Raw genomic sequence first — 20,434 nt, 5'->3', positions numbered from 1 at the left:
CCTCAGATTCTTTTGGTTCCTCAATAGGGAACTCTTTATTGGTTAGTGGATGTTCGTTGAGGTCTTTTTCACTGGGAATCACTGCCTTTTCACGCTCTCCAGGTTCGGCCATTTTTGTTATAGTTATGACCTTGCACTCTCTTTTGGTATTCTTTTATGTATTGCTCGGGAGAGTACTAGGAGGAGTTTCAGTAACTCTTTTACTCAGCTGACCCACTTGTGCCTCCAAATTTCTGATGGAGGACCTTATTTCATTCATGAAACTGAGACTTGCCTTCGATAGATCAGAGACTATATTTGCTTAGCCAGAGAAACTCTGCTCAGAATTCTCTGTCTGTTGCTGAGAAGATGATGGAAAAGGTTTGCTATTGCCAAACTTATTTCTCCCACCATTATTGTTGTTGAAGCCTTGTTGAGGCTTCTGTTGATCCTTTAATGAGAAACTTGGATGATTCTTCCATGAAGGATTATAGGTGTTTCCATAGGATTCTCCCATGTAATTCACCTTTTCTATTGTAGGATTCTCAGGGTCATAAGCTTCTTCTTTAGAGGAGGCTTCTTTAGCACTGCCAGATGCAGCTTGCAATCCAGTCAGATTCTAAAAATTCATATTGACTTGCTGAGTCAATATTTTATTCTGAGCTAATATGGCATTCAGAGTATCAATCTCAAGAACTCCTTTCTTCTGAGTTATCCCATTATTCACAGGATTTCTTTCAGAAGTGTACATGAACTAGTTATTTGCAACCATCTCAATGAGTTCCTGGGCTTCTGCAGGGGTTTTCAGATGAAGCGATCCACCAGCAGTATGGTCCAATGACATCTTGGATAATTCAGACAGACCATCATAGAATATACATATGATGCTCCATTCTGGAAGCATGTCAGAAGGACACCTTTTGGTTAATTGCTTGTATCTTTCCCAAGCTTCATAGAGGGATTCACCTTCTTTCTGTTTGAAGGTTTGGACTTCCACTTTAAGCTTGCTCATCTTTTGAGGTGGAAAGAATTTGGTCAAGAAAGCATTGCCCAAGAGTTTAAGCTTTCTCTAGGTTATGAGTCCAACCATATCTTAGCTATGTCTCTTATAGCAAAAGGGAAAAGCATAAGTCTGTAGACCTCGGGATCAACCCCATTTGTCTTAACAGTATCACAGATCTGCAAGAATTCAACTAAGAACTGATGAGGATCTTCTGATGGAAGTCTATGAAACTTGCAATTCTGCTACATTAGAGAAACTAATTGAGGCTTAAGCTCAAAGTTGTTTGCTCCAACGGTAGGAATTGAGATGCTTCTTCCATAGAAGTTGGAAGTTAGTGCAGTATAGTCACCAAGCATCTTCCTTGCATCTCTTGCATTGTTGCTGGGTTCGGCTGCCATGTCTGCTTCTTTTTCAAAATTCTTTGTAAGGTCGTCTCCGGAGTGTTGTGCTTTAGCTTCTCTTCGCTTCTTCTTTAGAGTCCTTCTAGGTTCAGAATCAACTTCAACAAGAATATTTTTATCCCTGTTTCTGCTCATATTAAAAAGAAGAGAACAAAGGGAGTAGTGGAATCCTCTCTGTCACAGTATAGAGATTCATTGATGTGTCAGAAAAAAAGAAGAATAGAGGAATGAGGTAGAGAGAAAAAGAAGAATTCAAACACAGAGGGAGAGAGAGGGTTCGAATTATAAGTAGAACAAAAGTGTTAGCAAATAAATAGAAAGAGATGAGAGAGAGAGAGAGTATTCCAAAATTAAAACTAAAATAATTAGTTAATTAAAAAGATTTTTGAAAAAGTGGTTAGTGATTTTCAAAAATTGGAAGTGGAAAAGTGGTTAGGTGGTTTTGAAGAAGATAAGAAATAGTAATTAGTTGAAAAAGATTTGAAAATAATTTTGAAAAGATAAGAAGTTAGAAAAAGATTTTAAAATTAAAATTAAAAAAGATATGATTGAAAAATATTTGATTGAAAAAGATATGATTTGAAAAGATATGATTGAAATAGAAATAAAAAAGATTTAATTTTCAAAATTGATGACATGACTAACAAGAAACTGAAAGATATAATTCTAGAATTTAAAGACTGATCCTTTTTTAACAAGAAAGTAACAAACTTGCAATTTTTTGAATCAAAACATTAATTGTTAGCAAGGATTTTTGAAAATGTGATATGAAAAGATAAGATTTTAAAATTATGAATTAAAACATGAAAATTTGAAAAAAGTTTGAATTGGAAAAGAAATTACCTCCGTTGTGTCATTCTGGCATTTAACGCCCATTTGGCTGCCTCTTTGGGCGTTTAATGCCCAGCCAGAGATACCTTGGCCGGTGTTAAACACCAGGAATCCTTCTTTACTGGGCGTTTTTCTAAACGCCCAGAATGCTGCCTTTTCTGGCGTTAAACTCCCAGAACGCTGCCCATTATGGTGTTTAACGCTCAGAATGATAGCCATTCTGGCGTTGAGAGAGAAAACAACAAAATGAAACAAAACTTAAAATTTTAAGATCAAAACAAATAATGCAAGTAAGAATACTTTGAATGTCAAGATGAACACCAAGAACACTTTGAAGACCATGATGAGCATCAAGAACATATTTTTGAAAATTTTTAAGAAAAGAAAGACATGCAAAACACCAAACTTAGAAATTTTGAATGTTTAGACACTTTGGATTCAAAAATACATATGAAGAACAAGAAAAGACACAAAACAAGAAAATTTGAAGATCAAAGTAGGAAAACCATCAAGAACAACTTGAAGATCAAAGAAGAACACAATGCATGAATTTTCAAAAATTTTAAGAAACTTAAATAAAAAATGCAGTTGACACCAAACTTAAAATTTGACACTAGACTCAAACAAGAAACACAAAATTTTTTGGTTTTTATGATTTTACTAAATTTTTTGTATTTTTCGAAAATAAAAATAAAAAGCTTAAGCATAAAATAAAATTACCCAATCTAAGCAACAAGATGAACCGTCAGTTGTCCAAACTCGAACAATCCCGAGGAACAGCAACAAAAACTTGGTGTACGAAATTGTGATCACACTTTTCACAACTCCGCACAACTAACCAGCAAGTGCACTGGGTCGTCCAAGTAATAAAACCTTATGCGAGTAAGGGTCGATCCCACAGAGATTGTTGGCTTGAAGCAAGCTATGGTCATCCTGTAAATCTCAGTCAAGCGGATTCAAATGGATATGAGGTTTTGATAATTAAAAGATAAATAAAACATAAAATAAAAGAAATATACTTATGTAATTCATTGGTGGGAATTTCAGATAAGCGTTTGGAGTTTCTTTGTTGCTCTTGAACCTCTGCCTTCCTATTGTCTTCATCCAATCATGCGTGCTCCTTTATATGGCAAGCTGTATGATCCTCTCAGGGAAAATGGTCCTCTACGGTTTTTGTACGGCTAATCAACTGTCAGATTTCTCGTATCGGATGAAAAATACCGGGTACAGCTACCGCATGGCTAATCATATGTCAGTTCTCACTTGTGTCGGAATAGGATCCCTTGATCCTTTTGCAGACTGTCACTGCGCCCAGCAGTCGCGAGTTTGAAGTTCGTCGCAGTCATCCCTTCCCAGATCCTACTCAGAATACCACAGACAAGGTTTAGACTTTCCAGATCTCAGGAATTTCGTCTATTGGTTCTAGCTTATACCACGAAGGTTCTAATCACGAATTCGGATGCTCTGTTGTCAGGAGAGGCGATGCAAATCCATGGATCAGAGACCCAAGAGAATATACTCCGGCTGTCCTCCAATGACTATGTTGAACATCATGTAGACAGCTTGTGGTTGTCAGGCACGCGGATCTTGTCTAAGCGAGTAACGAAGATAATCGGTGATTGTCACGGGTCACCCTTTCATTCTGACTTAACTGAATTAAGTACGAGAGTATATCTTGGAGAAGAAGTAGGCATGAATTGAAAGAAAAACAATAGTACTTGCATTAATTCGCGAAGAACAGTAGAGCTCCTCACCTTAATCTTTGAGATGTAGAAACTCCACCGTAGAAAATACATAAGAGAAGAAGGTCTAGGCATGGCCGAATGGCCAGCCTCCCATAAACATCCAAAAATGATCTAAAGTGATCAAAAAGCTATTCCAAAGATCCAAATACAATAGTCAAAAGTTCTATTTATACTAAACCAGTAACATAGGTTTATAGAAAATGAGTAGATAGTTAAGAAATCCACTTCCGGGGCCCACTTGGTATGTGTTTGGACTGAGCTTTAAAGCTTTCATGTGCATAGGCCATCCTTGGAGTTAAACGCCAACTTGGGTGCCAGTTTGGGCGTTTAACTCTAGTTCTGGTGCCAGTTCTGGCGTTTTACGCCAGAAAAGGGTCTCTGGTGGGCATTTGGACGCCAGTTTGGGCCATCAAATCTCGGGCAAAGTATGGACTATTATACATTGCTGGAAAGCTCAAGATGTCTACTTTCCAACACAATTAAGAGCGCGCCAATTAGGCTTCTTTAACTCCAGAAAATTCACTTCGAGTGCAGGAGGGTCAAAATCCAACAGCATCTGTAGTCCTTTCTCAGCCTCTGAATCAGATTTTTGCTCAGGTCTCTCAATTTCAGTCAGAAAATACCTAAAATCACAGAAAAACACACAAACTCATATTTAAGTCCAGAAATGTGATTTTTGCATAAAAACTAATAAAAATATACTAAAACGTAACTAAAACTTACTAAAACCTATGTAAAAACAATGCCAAAAAGCGTATAAATTATCCGCTCATCAGCTACCCTATTTGACTCCTGTCTTGATCATCTAACCCGAGTTCTAAAAAGATGCCAAGAGACAAACCTAATTATAAACTGGGAGAAATGACACTTTATGGTAACTGAAGGCATTGTTCTTGGACATCAGATCTCAAATAAGGGGATAGAAAGTGGATCAAGCTAAAGTGGAAGTGATTGAATGCTTGCCTCCAACTACTATTGTCAAGGCAATTAGAAGCTTCCTAGGACATGCAGGATTTTACAAGCGGTAAAGATTTCTCTAAAATCGCAAAACCCATGTGTAATCTCTTGGCCACCGATGTTCCATTCGTCTTTGACAAAGAATGCATGCATGCCTTTGAAACTCTGAAAGCCAAGCTTGTCACTGCTCCTATCATCTCTGCACCCAACTGGGAGTTACCATTTGAGCTAATATGTGATGCCAGTGATCATGCAATTGTCATAGTTCTAGAACAGAGACTGGTGCACGAAATTGCAATCACACTTTTGCAATCTGCACAACTAACCAGTAAGTGCACTGGGTCGTCCAAGTAATACCTTATGTGAGTAAGGGTCAAATCCCACGGAGATTGTTGGCTTGAAGCAAGCTATGGTTATCTTATTGATCTTAGTTAAGATACCAATTATAGTTATCAATTGACTTGCAAATAAACAAGAGAGCATGGGTTAAATAATACTTATTATGCAGTAATGGAGAATATATTGGTGTTTTGGAGATGCTTTGTCTTCTGAATTCCTGCAACATAATGTTTTCTTACTTTCAAACATGCAAGGATCCTTCCATGGTAAGCTGTATGTAGAGCGTCACCGTTGTCAATAGCTACTTCCCATCCTCTCAGTGAAAATGGTCCAAATGCTCTGTCACAGCACGGCTAATCATTTGTGGGTTCTCGATCATGTCAGAATATGATCCATTGATCCTTTTGCGTCTGTCACTACGCCCAAAAATCGCGATTTTGAAGCTCGTCACAGTCATTCAATCCCTAAATCCTACTCAGAATACCACAGACAAGGTTTAGACCTTCCGGATTCTCAAGGATGCTGCCAATGGATTCTAGCTTATACCACGAAGATTCTGATTAAGGAATCTAAGAGATACTCATTCAATCTAATGTAGAACGGAGGTGGTTGTCAGGAACATGTCCATGGGTTAAGAATGGTGATGAGTGTCACGGATCATCACATTCATCATATTGAAGTGTGAATGAACATCTTAGATAGAAACAAGCGTGTTTGAAGGGAAAACAGAAATAATTGTATTAATTCATTGAGACAATGCAGAGCTCCTCACCCCCAACAATGGAGTTTAGAGACTCATGCTGTCAAAAAGTACAAAGTTCAGATCTAAAAATGTCAGGAGATACAAAATAAGTCTCTAAAAGTTGTTTAAATACTAAACTAGTAAACTAGGTTTACAGAAAATGAGTAAACTAAGATGGATAGTGTAGAAATTCACTTCTGGGGCCCATTTGGTGTGTGCTGGGGCTGAGACTTAAGCTTCTCACGTGCCTGGGCTGTTTCTGGAGTTAAACGTCAGGTTGTAACCTGTTTCTGGCGTTTAACTCCAACTTGCAACCTGTTTCTGGCATTCAACGCTAGAATGTAACATGGAACTGGAGTTTAATGCCAGTTTACGTCGTTTATCTTCGTCTAAAGTATGGACTATTATATATTGGTGGAAAGCCCTGGATATCTACTTTCCAACCCAATTAAGAGCGCACCAATTGGACTACTGTAGCTCCAAAAAATCCATTCCGAGTGCAGGGAGGTCAGAATCCAATAGCATCAGCAGTCCTTTTTCAGCCTGAATCAGATATTTGCTTAGCTCCCTCAATTTCAGCCAGAAAATAGCTGAAATCATAGAAAAACACAAAAACTCATAGTAAAGTCCAAAAATATGAATTTTTCCTAAAAACTTTTAAAAATATACTAAAAACTAACTAAAACATACAAAAATCTACATGAAATTACCCCCAAAAAGCGTATAAATATCCGTTCATCACAACACGAAATTTAAACTATTGCTTGTCCCCAAGAAACTAGATAAATAAAATAGGATAAAAAGAAATTAAGAAGCAATAATATCTCAGAGTTTGAAGTGAAGCTCAGATTCCAATTAGATGAGCAGGACTAGTAGCTTTTTACTTCTGAACAGTTTTGGCATCTCACTTTATCCTTTAAAATTCAGAATGATTGGCATCCATAGGAACTCAGAGTTCAGATAGTATTATTGATTCTCCTAGTATAGTATGTTGATTCTTGAACACAGTCACTTTATGAGTCTTGGCCGTGGCCCTAAGCACTTTGTTTTCCAGTATTACTACCGGATACATAAATGCCACAAACACATAACTGGGTGAACCTTTTCAGGTTGTGACTTAGCTTTGCTAGAGTCCCCAATTAGAGGTGTCCAGAGTTCTTAAGCACACTCTTTTGCTTTGGATCATGACTTTAACCACTCAGTCTCAAGCTTTTCACTTGGACCTGCATGCCACAAGCACATGGTTAGGGACAGCTTGATATAGCCGCTTAGGCCTGTATTTACTTCCTTGGGCCCTCCTATCCATTGATTCTCAAAGCCTTGGATCCTTTTCACCCTTGCATTTTGGTTTTAAGGGCTACTGGCTTTTTCTACCTCTTTTGCTTCTCTTTTTTTTCACTGCTTTTTCTTGCTTCAAGAATCAATTTCATGATTTTTCAGATCAGCAATAATATTTCTCTTTTTCATCATTTTTCAGGAGCCAACAATTTTAACATTCATAAAATTCAATATCAAAAATATGCACTGTTCAAGCATTTATTCAGAAGACAAAAAGTATTGCCACCACATATATAAATAATTAGAATTTTCCTTATTAAGAACTCGAAAAAAAATATTGCCTCTTTATTCTAAAAATCTGCTATTTTATTCATGTTTGATGATGATGAGAAAAATAAATTATAGCTTAATTGGAGATAAAATCAAAATAGATATACTAATTACTACTAATCATATATAACTTCTAAGGTAAACTCCTATAAGAACAACTATCACAGAGTTAAGGCTAAGATTAGGACTCAACAACCTTTATTTTGGGAAGTGGATACTCCTTTAATCTGTGGGGTGCCTGGCCCTTCAAGAGATAGCTTCTGACGCTTCAGTTCACACCCTTGCTCTTCTTGTTCCTTGAGCAGTTCGCAAAGTATGCTATTTTGATTTTGCTATTCTTCCTTTAATTGTTCCATAGCTTCTTGCAACTTGGTGACAAATGCTTCAAGACGCTTCTAGTATTCAATTTGAGGGATTTCCAGAAGGAACTCCTGTGCTCTCCTTTTGATGGGGTCTTCCTGCACCTGTTGTCTTTTCATTGACTTTTTGGTGATTGATCGCTCAACTGAGATATACTCAGTTACTCCCATCTTCACTCCAACATCTTTACATAGCATGGAGATTAAGCTTGGATAAGCCAAATTGGCATCTTTGGAGTTCTTATTCGCAATTATATAAAGTTCACACGAAATCAGCTGATGAACTTCCACTTCTCTTCCCAACATAATGCAGTGGATCATTACTGCTCTTTTAATGGTGACTTCAGAACGGTTGCTAGTGGGCAGTATAGAACGCCCAATGAAGTCCAGCTAGCCTCTGGCAACTGGTTTGAGATCTTCTCTCTTGAGTTGATTTGGGATGCTCTTTGTGCTGGTTGACCACTTGGTTCCAGGGATACATATATCCTCTAGAATTTTGTTCAAGCCCTTTTTTGTTCTCATCATTCTCCTATTAAAGGAGTCTGGGTCATCTTTCAGTTGAGGCAGCTTGAAGATCTCTCTTATTTTGTCTGGGTGGACGTGAACAATCTTTCCTCTGACCAGAGTTCGATAGTCATAGAGGGCAGTTCCAGATATTCTCTGCTTGTCTATTTGCCACAGATTAGAGTAGAATTCCTGAACCATGTTCCTTCCCACCTTTGTTTCAGGATTAGCTAGGATTTCCCAATTCCTGTTTTGAATTTGCTCTTGGATCTCCAGATATTCATCTTCTTTCAGATCGAATTTAACTTCTGGATCACTGACCTTAGACCCATTATTTTATAGTAATGGTCTGAATGTTCTTTGGTTAAGAACTTCCCTTGATTCCAAAGTGGTTTTGGAATATTCTCTTTCTTGCCTCTTGGAGTGGTTTGTTTTCCTTTAGGAGCCATGATCTTAGTGGGTATGGCTTAGTGATCACGGATAAACACATCAAACTTAGAGGTTTGCTTGTCCTCAAGCAAAAGAAAGGAAAGGAGAGGGATAGAAGGAGAGCTAATTTTTGAATTGTGGAGGAGAGGAGAGAGGCCGAACGTGGATTTAAAGGGTAGGGGGTGGGTTTTCGAAAATCTTGAAAAAGATAAGATAGAAGATATGATTTGAAAAAGATACGTATGATAGGAAAAAGATGTAATTTAAAATTTAAAAGTTATGAAAGATATTTGAAAGAGATAAATCTGAATTTTAAAAAGAAGACTTGAGATGAATTTGAAAAGATAATTGAGTTTTGAAAAAGATTTGAAAAGAAGTTGGAGAGGATTTCAAAAGGATTTATGTTTATGAATTAAGATACATTTGATATCTTTTGAAAAAGGGATTTTAGAAATTAGGATTAAAAATTTATGGAATTGTAGGTTGGAAGATGAGAGTTTGTAACATGTTTATGCAAGAAATTATGAATTGAAACATGAAAAATGAAAAAAAATTGAGTTGAAAACGAACTAACCTCCTCCCCACAATCCTAGCGTTAAACGCGCAAACACTGCATGTTTTGGGCGTTTAACGCCCATCTGTAGCTTCTCCTGGGCGTTTAACACCCAGCTATAGCATCTGGCTGGCGTTAAACGCCAGGAATTCCTTTGTCACTGGGCATTTTTCTGAATGCCCACGGCACTATAAATCTGGCTTTAAACGCCCAGAAGATGCTTCTTTCTGGCGTTTAACGCACATATGGCTATCTCTACTGGTGTTGAACGCCCAGTAGATGCTTCTTTTGGGCGTTCAACGCCCAAAACAGCTCTTACTGGCCTTTTCGCACCAGTGAGCTTCTTTTTGTTGTTTTATCCTTTGAATCCTTCTGTAACTCTGTGAACTCATGTAATTGCCATTTTACCTTGAAGAAAATTAATATGAACCTATAAAAATCAATTGATTGAAAAATAAGCTTTGTTAATGGCTGGGTTGCCTCCCAGTAAGCGCTTCTTTATTGTCTTTAGCTGGACTATTATTGAGCTTTAATCAAGTCTCAGTCTTGAGCATTCTTGCTCAAAATTGCTTTCAAGATAATGTTTGACTCTTTATCCATTAACGATGAACTTTTTGTTAGAATCATTATCCTGAAGCTCTACGTAACCATATGGTGACACACTTGTAATCACATATGGTCCTTTCCACCGGGATTTCAATTTTTCGGGGAATAATATGAGCCTATAATTAAACAGCAGAACTTTCTGCCCTGACTCAAAGACTTTGGATGACAACTTCTTATCATGCCATCTTTTTGCTTTCTCTTTGTAAATTTTTGCATTTTTGAAAGCATTGAGTCTGAATTCCTCTAGCTCATTTTACTGGAGCAATCATTTTTTTTCAGCTAACTTGGCATCAATGTTTAGGAATCTGGTTGCCCAATAAGCCTTATGCTCCAGTTCCACTGGCAAGTGACAGGCTTTTCCATACACAAGCTGGTATGGAAAAGTTCCGATAGGAGTCTTGAATGCTGTTCTGTATGCCCACAGAGCATCATCCAAGCTTCTTGCCTAATCCCTTCTACGGTTAATCACAGTCCGTTCCAGGATTCTTTTAAGTTCTCTATTAGAGACTTTAGCTTGCCCATTTGTTTGTGGATGATATGGAGTGGCCACCCTGTGGTTAACTCCATATGGAACCAAAGCAGAGTAGAGCTGTTTATTGCAGAAATGAGTGCCCCCATCACTGATTAGTACTCTAGGGATACCAAATCTGCTGAATATGTGTTTCTGGAGGAATTTCAGCACTGTCTTAGTGTAATTAGTGGGTGTTGCAATAGCTTCCACCCATTTGGATACATAATCCACTGCCACCAGAATATAAGTGTTTGAGTATGATGGTGGAAAAGACCCCATGAAGTCAATACCCCATACATCAAACAACTCAATCTCCAAGATCCCTTGTTGAGGCATGGCATAACTGTGAGGCAGATTACCAGATCTTTGGCAACTGTCATAATTAAGTAGAAACACTCGGGAGTCTTTATAAAGAGTAGGCCAGTAGAAGCCACATTGGAGGACTCTTGTGGCTGTTCGCTCACTTCCAAAATGTCTTCCACACTGTGATCCATGGAAGTGCCAGAGGATCTTCTGTGCTTCTTCTTTAGGCACACATCTACGGATTACTCCATCTGTACATCTCTTGAAGAGATATGCATCATCCCAAAGATAGTATTTTGCATCCGTGATCAATTTCTTTGATTTCTGCCTACTGTACTCTTTGGGTATGAATCTCACTGCCTTGTAGTTTGTAATATCTGCAAACCATGGCACTTCCTAGATGGCAAAGAGTTGCTCATCCGAAAAGTTTTCAGAGATCTCAGTAAGAGGGAGGGATGCCCCTTCTACTGGTTCTATTCGGGACAGGTGATCTGCTACTTGGTTCTCTGTCCCTTTTCTGTCTCTTATTTCTATATCAAACTCTTGCAGAAGCAACACCCATCTTATGAGTCTGGGTTTTGAATCCTGCTTTATGAGTAGATATTTAAGAGTAGCATGGTGATAAACCCCATTTGTAGGGTTTATCTTGTGCTTGATTTAGGGGATTTTATAACATTTTACCCACATTTATCCATTGAAATAGCATGGTTTTATAACTTCTTCATTAATTATGCTTAAGAGTGAAAACATGCTTTTTAGGTCTTAAAATAGCTAAATTTAATTCACCTTGATTCCAGTAGATGCCTTGATATGTTTGTTAAGTGATTTCAGATTTAGGAGGCAAAGATTGGATTAAGGGAATAAAGGAAAAGCATGTAAAAATGGAGAACTCATGAAGAAATGAAGGAATCACAAAAGCTATCAAGCCGACCTCTTCGCACGTAATCGACCATAACTTGAGCTACAAGGGTCCAAATGATGCGGTTTCAATTGGGTTGGAAAGATAACATTCGGGGCTTCGAAATGATATAAGATTAACCATGATTGCTACATGTATGTTGATGCACACGCGCACTATACGCGCATGCGTCGTTGCTGCCATATGGTCCACTTAAAGCAATACGTGGCCAGCAAATTTTAAAGCCTTGTGGGCCCAATCCAACTCATTTCTGATGCTATTTAAGCCAAGGATTGAAGGGGAATCAACATACTTTTACACACTTGTCATCATTAGTTTAGTTTAGCTTAGTTTTAGTAGTTAGAGTTAGTTTCTAGAGAGAGAAGCTCCCACTTCTCTCTAGAATTAGGATTAGGCTTAGTTCTTAGATCTAGGTTTTCCTTCATTCATTCTTCTACTTCTACCTCTTAATTCTTTGTTGTCACATTCATCATTCTTCTATTCTTTTGTTGTAATTTCCTTTATGTTGTTCTTATACTTTGTTGTAGATCTACTATTGTTCCTTCCATTTTCTTTCCATTTAATTAAAGGTAATTCATAATAAATGTGTTTCTTTTAATTGTTGTTGTTAATTCCTTTCAATAATTGTTGTTAGATTTCATTCTTGTTGTCAATTTACTATGCTTTTCTTTTGTGCATTCCAAGTGTTTGATGAAATGCTTGGTTTGATTTTAGTGTAGGTTTTGTTCCTCTTGGCCTAGGTAGAGTAATTAGTGACTCTTGAGTTATCTAATTCCTTTGTTGATTGATAATTAGAAGTTGCTAATTGATTTGAATGCCTCTAAAGCTAGTATTTCCTTTAGGAGTTGATTAGGACTTGAGGAATCAATTGATTCATCCACTTGACTTTCCTCCATGGTTAGAGGTTAACTAAGTGGGAGTAATAGACAATTTGTTATCACAATTGAGGATGATAACTAGGATAGGACTTCTAGTTCTCATATCTTGCCAAGAGCTTTGTTAGTTGTTAGTTTATTTTCTTTGCCATTTATATTTCTTGTCTAAAATCTCAAAAACCCCAAAATAACTCAAAAACCCCAAAATAAGTCATAACCAATAACAAGACACTTTATTGTAATTCCTAGGGAAAACGGAGGTTCAATACTTCAGTTTATAAATTTTAAGGGTTTGTACTAGTGACAAACAACTTTTTGTATGAAAGGATTATTGATTGGTTTAGAAACTATACTTGCAACGAGAATTCATTTGTGAAATTCTATACCATCAAAAATCCAATCATCAAAATGGCGCCGTTGCCGGGGAATTGCAATGGTGTTGTGTTATTGGTTATTGTACTTATGTAGGTGATGAGAACTATAATGAGAATGTGTATCAAGGATGGGATAACCAAAGGTGGGAGGAGCCATATGCATATGATCAATCCTCTTGGCAACAACCTCCACCAATGCACTATGAAGAAGAGCCATTATATGATGCATATCAATCCAATGGCTATGGTAAATCACCTTGTGACTTTCAAGAACCACCACCATATGCCTATGAACCATATCCTCAACATAACTCTCAACCATACTCACAAGCCCCTTCTTACCAACCACCTTCATATGACCCTAATCCATATCCATCCTACCAACAACCATATGAGCCATATGAACTACATATAGAGCCACCACCATTCCAACATCAATATTTTCAAGAACCACCTCCTCCACATTATTACCAAGGTGAACCACCTCCAATATATGAAAATTTTCAACCACAAGATGAATACTACTTTCCACCACAACCTCCCATGGAAGAATACTCATATCCATTAATCCAAGAGCCACATGATCCTAATCATATTATCCAAGAGGAACAAGAGTCAAAGGATCGTCTCAAGGGAGCATTAGATCAATTTCAAGCAACCATGGAGTGTGTTGTGCAACAAGTGGAAAGAATGGAAAACATTGAACCACCACAACTCTACCAAGAAGGAGCACCTTCCTATTATGAACCCTTTCCCCAAAATGAGGAACCCTTCCACCCACCCCAATCTCTAATGGATGAAACCCTTGGTGTTCTTGTTCAAGGGCAAGAAGAGATGAAAAGGGATGTGCAAAATTTCATGGCCACCTTGGATGCGGTAACAAATCAATTAGCCTCCCAATGCTTGAACACTCAAGGAATTCCCATGGCTACATGTGGAGAATCAAATGAAGAACATAGCATGAAGGAGAGATTGGAAACTCCGGTGGGAAATGAGGGAAGTTGCTTTGTATTGGAACAATTGGAGGAAGCTTTAATTGTTGAAGATAAGGAAGAAGCGGTAGAAGGTTTAGGAGATGTGGAGCTTCCATGGGAACATAGAGTTGAAGAAAACTCCTCCAAGATGATTGAAATTGATGCTAGGGAGGAAAGTGCACACCTTCCAAAGCATATTGCATATGAAGACTTGGATGGGATAGAGCAAGAATTGAGTTCCCTTGGTGATAAAGATCAAGCATCAAGTCTTAGTAGTGAAGAATCCTTTGAACATGAAGAACCTTCTCCCATTGGATTTGAAAGCGTTGAGGAGGTAAATTTTTCTCACCCTCCCTATTATGATTTCAGTAAAGGAAAAGGTTTAGATAAAATTGTTAAACAAAGGATTGAGATTAAGAAATCTTGTGAAGAGGTGGAAGTCCCTAGAAATAGAAGAACGGGGGTAGGTTATGCTTTGTCAAGACCTTTGGAAGCATCTTTACCTAGGTTACCATCTACTCCCTCACTTGAGTGGGTAAAATTTATTTCTATTAGTTTTATTGTCCCACTTGAGTATGGCTTACTTGAAACGGATGGTCAACTTAGGATGCTTTGTGGGATGAAGCGTAAGCGAAAGATGTTTCGTGGTTGGCGTTGCAAATCAAGGCTCATTTTGGTTGATACTTCAAGAGTTGAATACAAAGGTGGGAATAGTGCTCAAATAGATGGGTCTAGGAGGATTGTTGGGCACTTCATAGAGAATTCATCTTGTTCACCACCCGGATGGACCAATAATGATGATCAACCTCAAGATGGGTGTGAAAACAAAGTGTGGGATACCGGATTAGAAAAAGAGGATCAACTTTGGGAGCTCCAAGCTTGTGAAGAACTCCATCAACACTTGGCTGAATCCATGAAGAATCTTGGGGCACAATGGAGAACCAAGCATTGGTGGAAGTTCCAAGATGAATACAAGCACAAGCCACCTTGATGAGGAGCTCCCCATAAGTCCAACTTAAGGACAATAAATAAAAGTGCTAGGTGGGAGACACCCCACCATGGTAACTTCTTTTCATTTTTTCTTTTTGTACAGATTGGTAGAACTAGTTTAATTTCATGTTTAGATTAGTTAGTTGAGTTTATTTAGTATTTTATCATGTTAAATAAAGTTTTAGGGTGTTTTGGTAGTTGCTTGGAGGTTTAGAATGCTTGGATTGGTGCAAAAGCATAGAGAAAAATTTTGAAAAAAATAGAGCACCATCCATGCGTACGCGCACTTCACGTGTACGTGTGCATAAAGTATTTTCGACCATCCACGCGCGCGCGCCATGCATGCGTACGCGTGGATTGAGAAGTTCCACATTCCATACATTTTCCAGAGAGTTATACCTACGCCACGCCAACGTTGTGCCTTTGGCACAACCCCACTTGTGCGTACGCGCACATAATGCATACGCACAACTCTCGAAATAAGCCATCGATGCGCGCGCGCCATGCGTGCATACGCACGGATGCCCTTCCTTCACTACATTTTTTTTCTTCTCCTTTTTCCATTTCTTTCCTTCTCCTTTCTTCTTCCCTTCTTCTACCCCTCATCCAACACTCCCAAACACCATTGTTAACCATTTATTTTAGTTAGTTAGTTAGTTGATTAGTTAGTTAGTTTTAGTTAGTTTTTCATTTCATTTTCTCTTTTTCATCGTATGTGTTGGATTGTTATTCTTGTTTACCATTAATTGCTGCTGAGTATTAAAAAGGGATGTTATCTTAACATCATTATGTTTATAATCTTTGTTGGATTCTATTGTTGAGGTTATATTTTGCTACTTGGTTTTGAGTTTTTCATGCTCACCTTTTAAGAATGCCAAGTGATGAGAATTTCCTTCGAGCTTGTGACTCTTCTTGAATTACATGATTTGGCCACCATGTGATTTGAGCCTTATTTTGTGATTAGGCAACCTCTTGATAGATGATGTTGTGCATTTACCTTAGTGCATGGTATTTCATGATCATATGCATCCATATGTGTTTTACTTGAATGCTTTCATGCTTCTTTAATGCTTGTTTTACCTTACAAGTTTACCTAAAGCATCTCAAGCACACTAGGATAAGTGATGTACATGCTTCTTTTGTGACATGACTTTTATGCTAATGTGTGTTCTAAAAGGCGCCTAATTTAGAATTCACACACTTATTTGTCATTAATGTCACACTAATTCACTCACTCATTTCTAGTGATTTACCTCATTCCAATAATGTATGCTTCCTTGTTTTTATATCTTCTCATCTTATGGTGTTATATTTTTGTCTTTTTATGATGAATGCACCACAAGCAAACATGGAAGCAAGACTAAGAATACGTAGCAATCCGGAGACTCGCCGTACCCCCTTGCTCATCCTTCAATGCACCGAGGGCGGTGCAAACTTTTAAGTGTGGGGAGGTTGTCCGACCGGTCGGTGATGTTGGGTGACAAATTTCTTATCTCAACACTTTTGCATTTCATTTTAGGATTTTAGGATTGTTACTTTCATTTTTCTATTTTTGCATATATATACACAATAAGCTTAGTCAAAATAATGAAATTTTTCAAGAATTCTATCTATAGGGCACCAATTGATTTGAGTGAAAACTTTTCATAGAACTTGCTTGAATTATATATATCTTGTGGATCATATTTTTGAGCTAAGAACACAAGCTTGTGAGATTTGAGCCTAATGGTGTGGTTACATCTTATAACCACTTATTTTCCTTCTTGTGTGCATTATTCTCTTTCTATGATTGTGATCTTTGATTTGTTTAATTCTCTATTTCCATTATTTTGTGTATACATGCATTTATATGATTGAGGCCATCATTTCATTAGCTCACTTATCCAAATAGCCAACCTTTTATATTCCTTTGTTAGCCAATTTGAGCCTACGCTTAACTCACTTGTTCTTATTTTAGCACATTACAAGCCTTAAAGTGAAAAACAATAATTGTCCCTTATTTGGATCTTCGATTAGCTTAGGCTAGTATGTGAGTATCATTCAAGTGTGGGAACCTTGAGACATTGGGTGAATAAAAGGGTAGTTTTGAATTGTTATTGAAAATATTGGGAATTGGGTACATACTCATGTATTGATCAAATGTAAAACCTTATGCATTGAGGTTCTTGTATATAGAAAGAAAAAAATGAGAAAAACAAAAGAAAAAGAAAAGAAAAATAATATGGAAAAGAAAAAAATAGAAAAAGAAAGAAAAAAAAGAAGAAAAAAAGAAAGAAATAAAAAGGGGACAAAATGCCCCAAAGTAAAGTCCAATAAAGATCAATGCACAAGTGTTGTGAAATGAAAAGAAAATGCATGAGTATGTGAAAAAGTGAAAAAAAATGGGTAGTTAGGCTAGCTTTGAAATTGTATAGGATGTCATAGGTTAGGTGGAAAGTTTAAGCTTATCAAAGATTCAAATTTCAAGCTCACTTAACTATATATGCATCCTACCTTGACCCTAGCCCCATTACAACCAAAGAAAAGACCTCATGATACTTGTATGCATGCATGAAATATATGTCGATTGTTAGAAGAAAAACAAATCTTAGAAAGCATGATTAGGAGAGAATTGAGAGAATCAACCTTAAACACTTGAGTGAATAGAGTGCAAACACTACCGTGAGGGTTCGATTGCTCAATTACAGGTTTCCACCCATAAGTGTCAATTTTCATACAAGTTTGTAAAAATATTTAATAGCTCAATTCAATTGTGGTTTGGCATGGTTGTTAATACCTTTAGCCCTTGTGCATATATGCTTCTTGGGAATTGATTTATTTTGACCAAGCAATTGCATTCATTTAGATAGTTGCATATAGGTAGATTGCATTTAGTTAGTTTCCATTGAATAAATGCCATACCCTTACTTCATTCTTGGTTTTAGCATGAGGACATGCTTGGTTTAAGTGTGGGGAGGTTGATAAACCCCATTTGTAGGGTTTATCTTGTGCTTGATTTAGGGGATTTTATAACCTTTTACCCACATTTATTCATTGAAATAGCATAGTTTTATAACTTCTCCGTTAATTGTGCTTAAGAGTGGAAACATGCTTTTTAGTTCTTAAAATAGCTAAATTTAATTCACCCTGATTCCAGTAGATCCCTTGATATGTTTGTTAAGTGATTTCAGATTTAGGAGGCAAAGATTGGATTAAGGAAATAAAGGAAAAGCATGTAAAAATGGAGAACTCATGAAGAAATGAAGGAATCGCAAAAGCTGTCAAACCGACCTCTTCGCACTTAATCGGCCATAACTTGAGCTACAGAGGTCCAAATGATGCCGTTCCAGTTGGTTTGGAAAGCTAACATTCGGGGCTTCGAAATGATAGACACTTTATTGTAATTCCTAGGGAGAACAACCCGGGGTTTCAATACTTCGGTTTATAAATTTAGGGCTTTGTTTTAGTGGCAAATAACTTTTTGTATGAAAAGATTATTGTTTGGTTTAGGAACTATACTTGCAACGAGAATTCATTTGTGAAATTCTAAACCATCAAAAAATCTAATCATCACATGGTCAGTGTACACAATCACTTTTGATCATACTAAATAAGATCTGAACTTGTCAATGGCGTAAACCACTACAAGTAACTCTTTTTCTGTGGTTGTGTAGTTCTTATGTGCGTCATTTAAAACATGACTGGCATAATAAATGATGTGCAGAACCTTGTCATGCCTTTGTCCCAACACTGCACCAATGGCATGGTCACTGACATCACACATTAGTTCAAATGGTAATGTCCAGTCTGGTGCAGAGATGACTGGTGCTGTGACCAGCTTAGTTTTCAGAGTCTCAAACGCCTGCAGACACTCCTTATCAAAGATAAATGCGTGTCAGCAGCTAGCAGATTACTTAGAGGTTTGGCAATTTTTGAAAAATCTTTTATGAACCTCCTATAAAATCCTGCATGCCCCATAAAGCTTTTGATTGCCTTAACATTGGCAGGTGGTGATAATTTTTCAATTACCTCTACCTTGGTTTGATCCACCTCTATTCCCTTGTTCAAAATCTTGTGCCCAAGGACAATTCCTTCAGTCACCATAAAGGGACATTTTTTCCAGTTTAAAATCAGGTTAGTCTCTTGGCACCTCTTTAGAACAAGTGCTAGATGGTCAAGACAGGAGCTGAATGAGTCTCCAAATACTGAAAAGTCATCCATGAAGACTTCCAAAAATTTTTCCACCATATCAGCGAAAATAGAGAGCATGCACTTTTGAAAGGTTGCAGGTGTATTGCACAGACAAAATCGCATCCTTCTGTATGCAAATACTCCGGATGGACATGTGAATGATGTTTTCTCTTTATCTTGGGGATCTACTGCAATTTGATTATAACCTGAATATCCATCCAGGAAGCAGTAGTATTCATGACCTGCTAGTCTTTCTAGCATCTGGTCTATGAATAGTAAAGGAAAATGATCTTTTCTGGTAGCTGTATTGAGCCTTGTATAATCAATACACATACGCCACCCTGTAACTATTCTTGTAGGAACCAGTTCAATTTTTTCATTATGAACCACTGTCATGCAACCCTTCTTAGGGACAACATGGACAGGGCTTACCCAGGGGCTATCAGAAATAGGATAAATAATCCCAGCCTCTAGTAATTTAGTGACCTCCTTCTGCACCACCTCCTTCATGGCTGGATTCAGCCGCCTCTGTGGTTGAACCACTGGCTTAGCGTGACCCTCCAATAGGATCTTATGCATGCATCTGGCTGGGATAATGCCCTTAAGATCACTGATGGACCACCCAAGAGCTGTCTTGTGTGTCCTTAACACTTGAATTAGTGCTTCCTCTTCCTGTAGCTCTAAGGTGGAGCTTATGATTACAGGAAAGGTATCACCTTCTCCCAGAAATGCATATTTCAGGAATGGTGGTAATGGTTTGAGCTCGGGTTTGGGAGGTTTCTCCTCTTCCTGAGGGATTTTTAGAGGTTCTATTATTCTCACTGGTTCCTCTAGATCAGGCTGAGCATCTTTAAAGATATCCTCTAGCTCTGATTCGAGACTCTCAGTCATATTGACCTCTTTTACTAGAGAGTCAATAATATCAATGCTCATGCAGTCATTTGGTGTGTCTGGATGCTGCATAGCTTTAACAACATTCAACTTAAACTCGTCCTCATTGAATCTCAGAGTTACTTCCCCTTTTTGGACGTTAATGAGGGTTCGTCCAGTTGCTAGGAAATGTCTTCCTAGAATGAGAGTTGCACTCTTGTGCTCCTCCATTTCTAGCACCGCAAAGTCAGTGGAAAAGGCAAACAGCCCAACGTTGACAATCATGTCTTTAATAACGCTTGATGGGTATTTAATGGAGCCATCAGCAAGTTGGAGACATATCCGAGTTGGTCTGACTTCTTCAGTCAAACCAAGCTTTCTGATAGTAGATG

The 20,434-nt window shown here is 37.7% G+C and overlaps 1 non-coding gene across 1 annotated transcript; it reads left to right on the top strand.

Moving 5' to 3' along the window:
• Positions 1 to 877: 877 nt before the first annotated feature.
• On the top strand, positions 878 to 985 carry LOC127740303 (small nucleolar RNA R71). The gene has a single exon (XR_008000982.1). It is a non-coding gene; the product is annotated as a small nucleolar RNA R71 (small nucleolar RNA).
• The last annotated feature ends 19,449 nt before the right edge of the window (positions 986 to 20,434 follow it).

This window comes from Arachis duranensis, chromosome 6 (genome assembly GCF_000817695.3).
Source record: "Arachis duranensis cultivar V14167 chromosome 6, aradu.V14167.gnm2.J7QH, whole genome shotgun sequence".
Classification (NCBI taxonomy): Eukaryota; Viridiplantae; Streptophyta; class Magnoliopsida; order Fabales; family Fabaceae; genus Arachis; species Arachis duranensis.
This window is presented reverse-complemented; position numbering and strand designations above follow the sequence as displayed.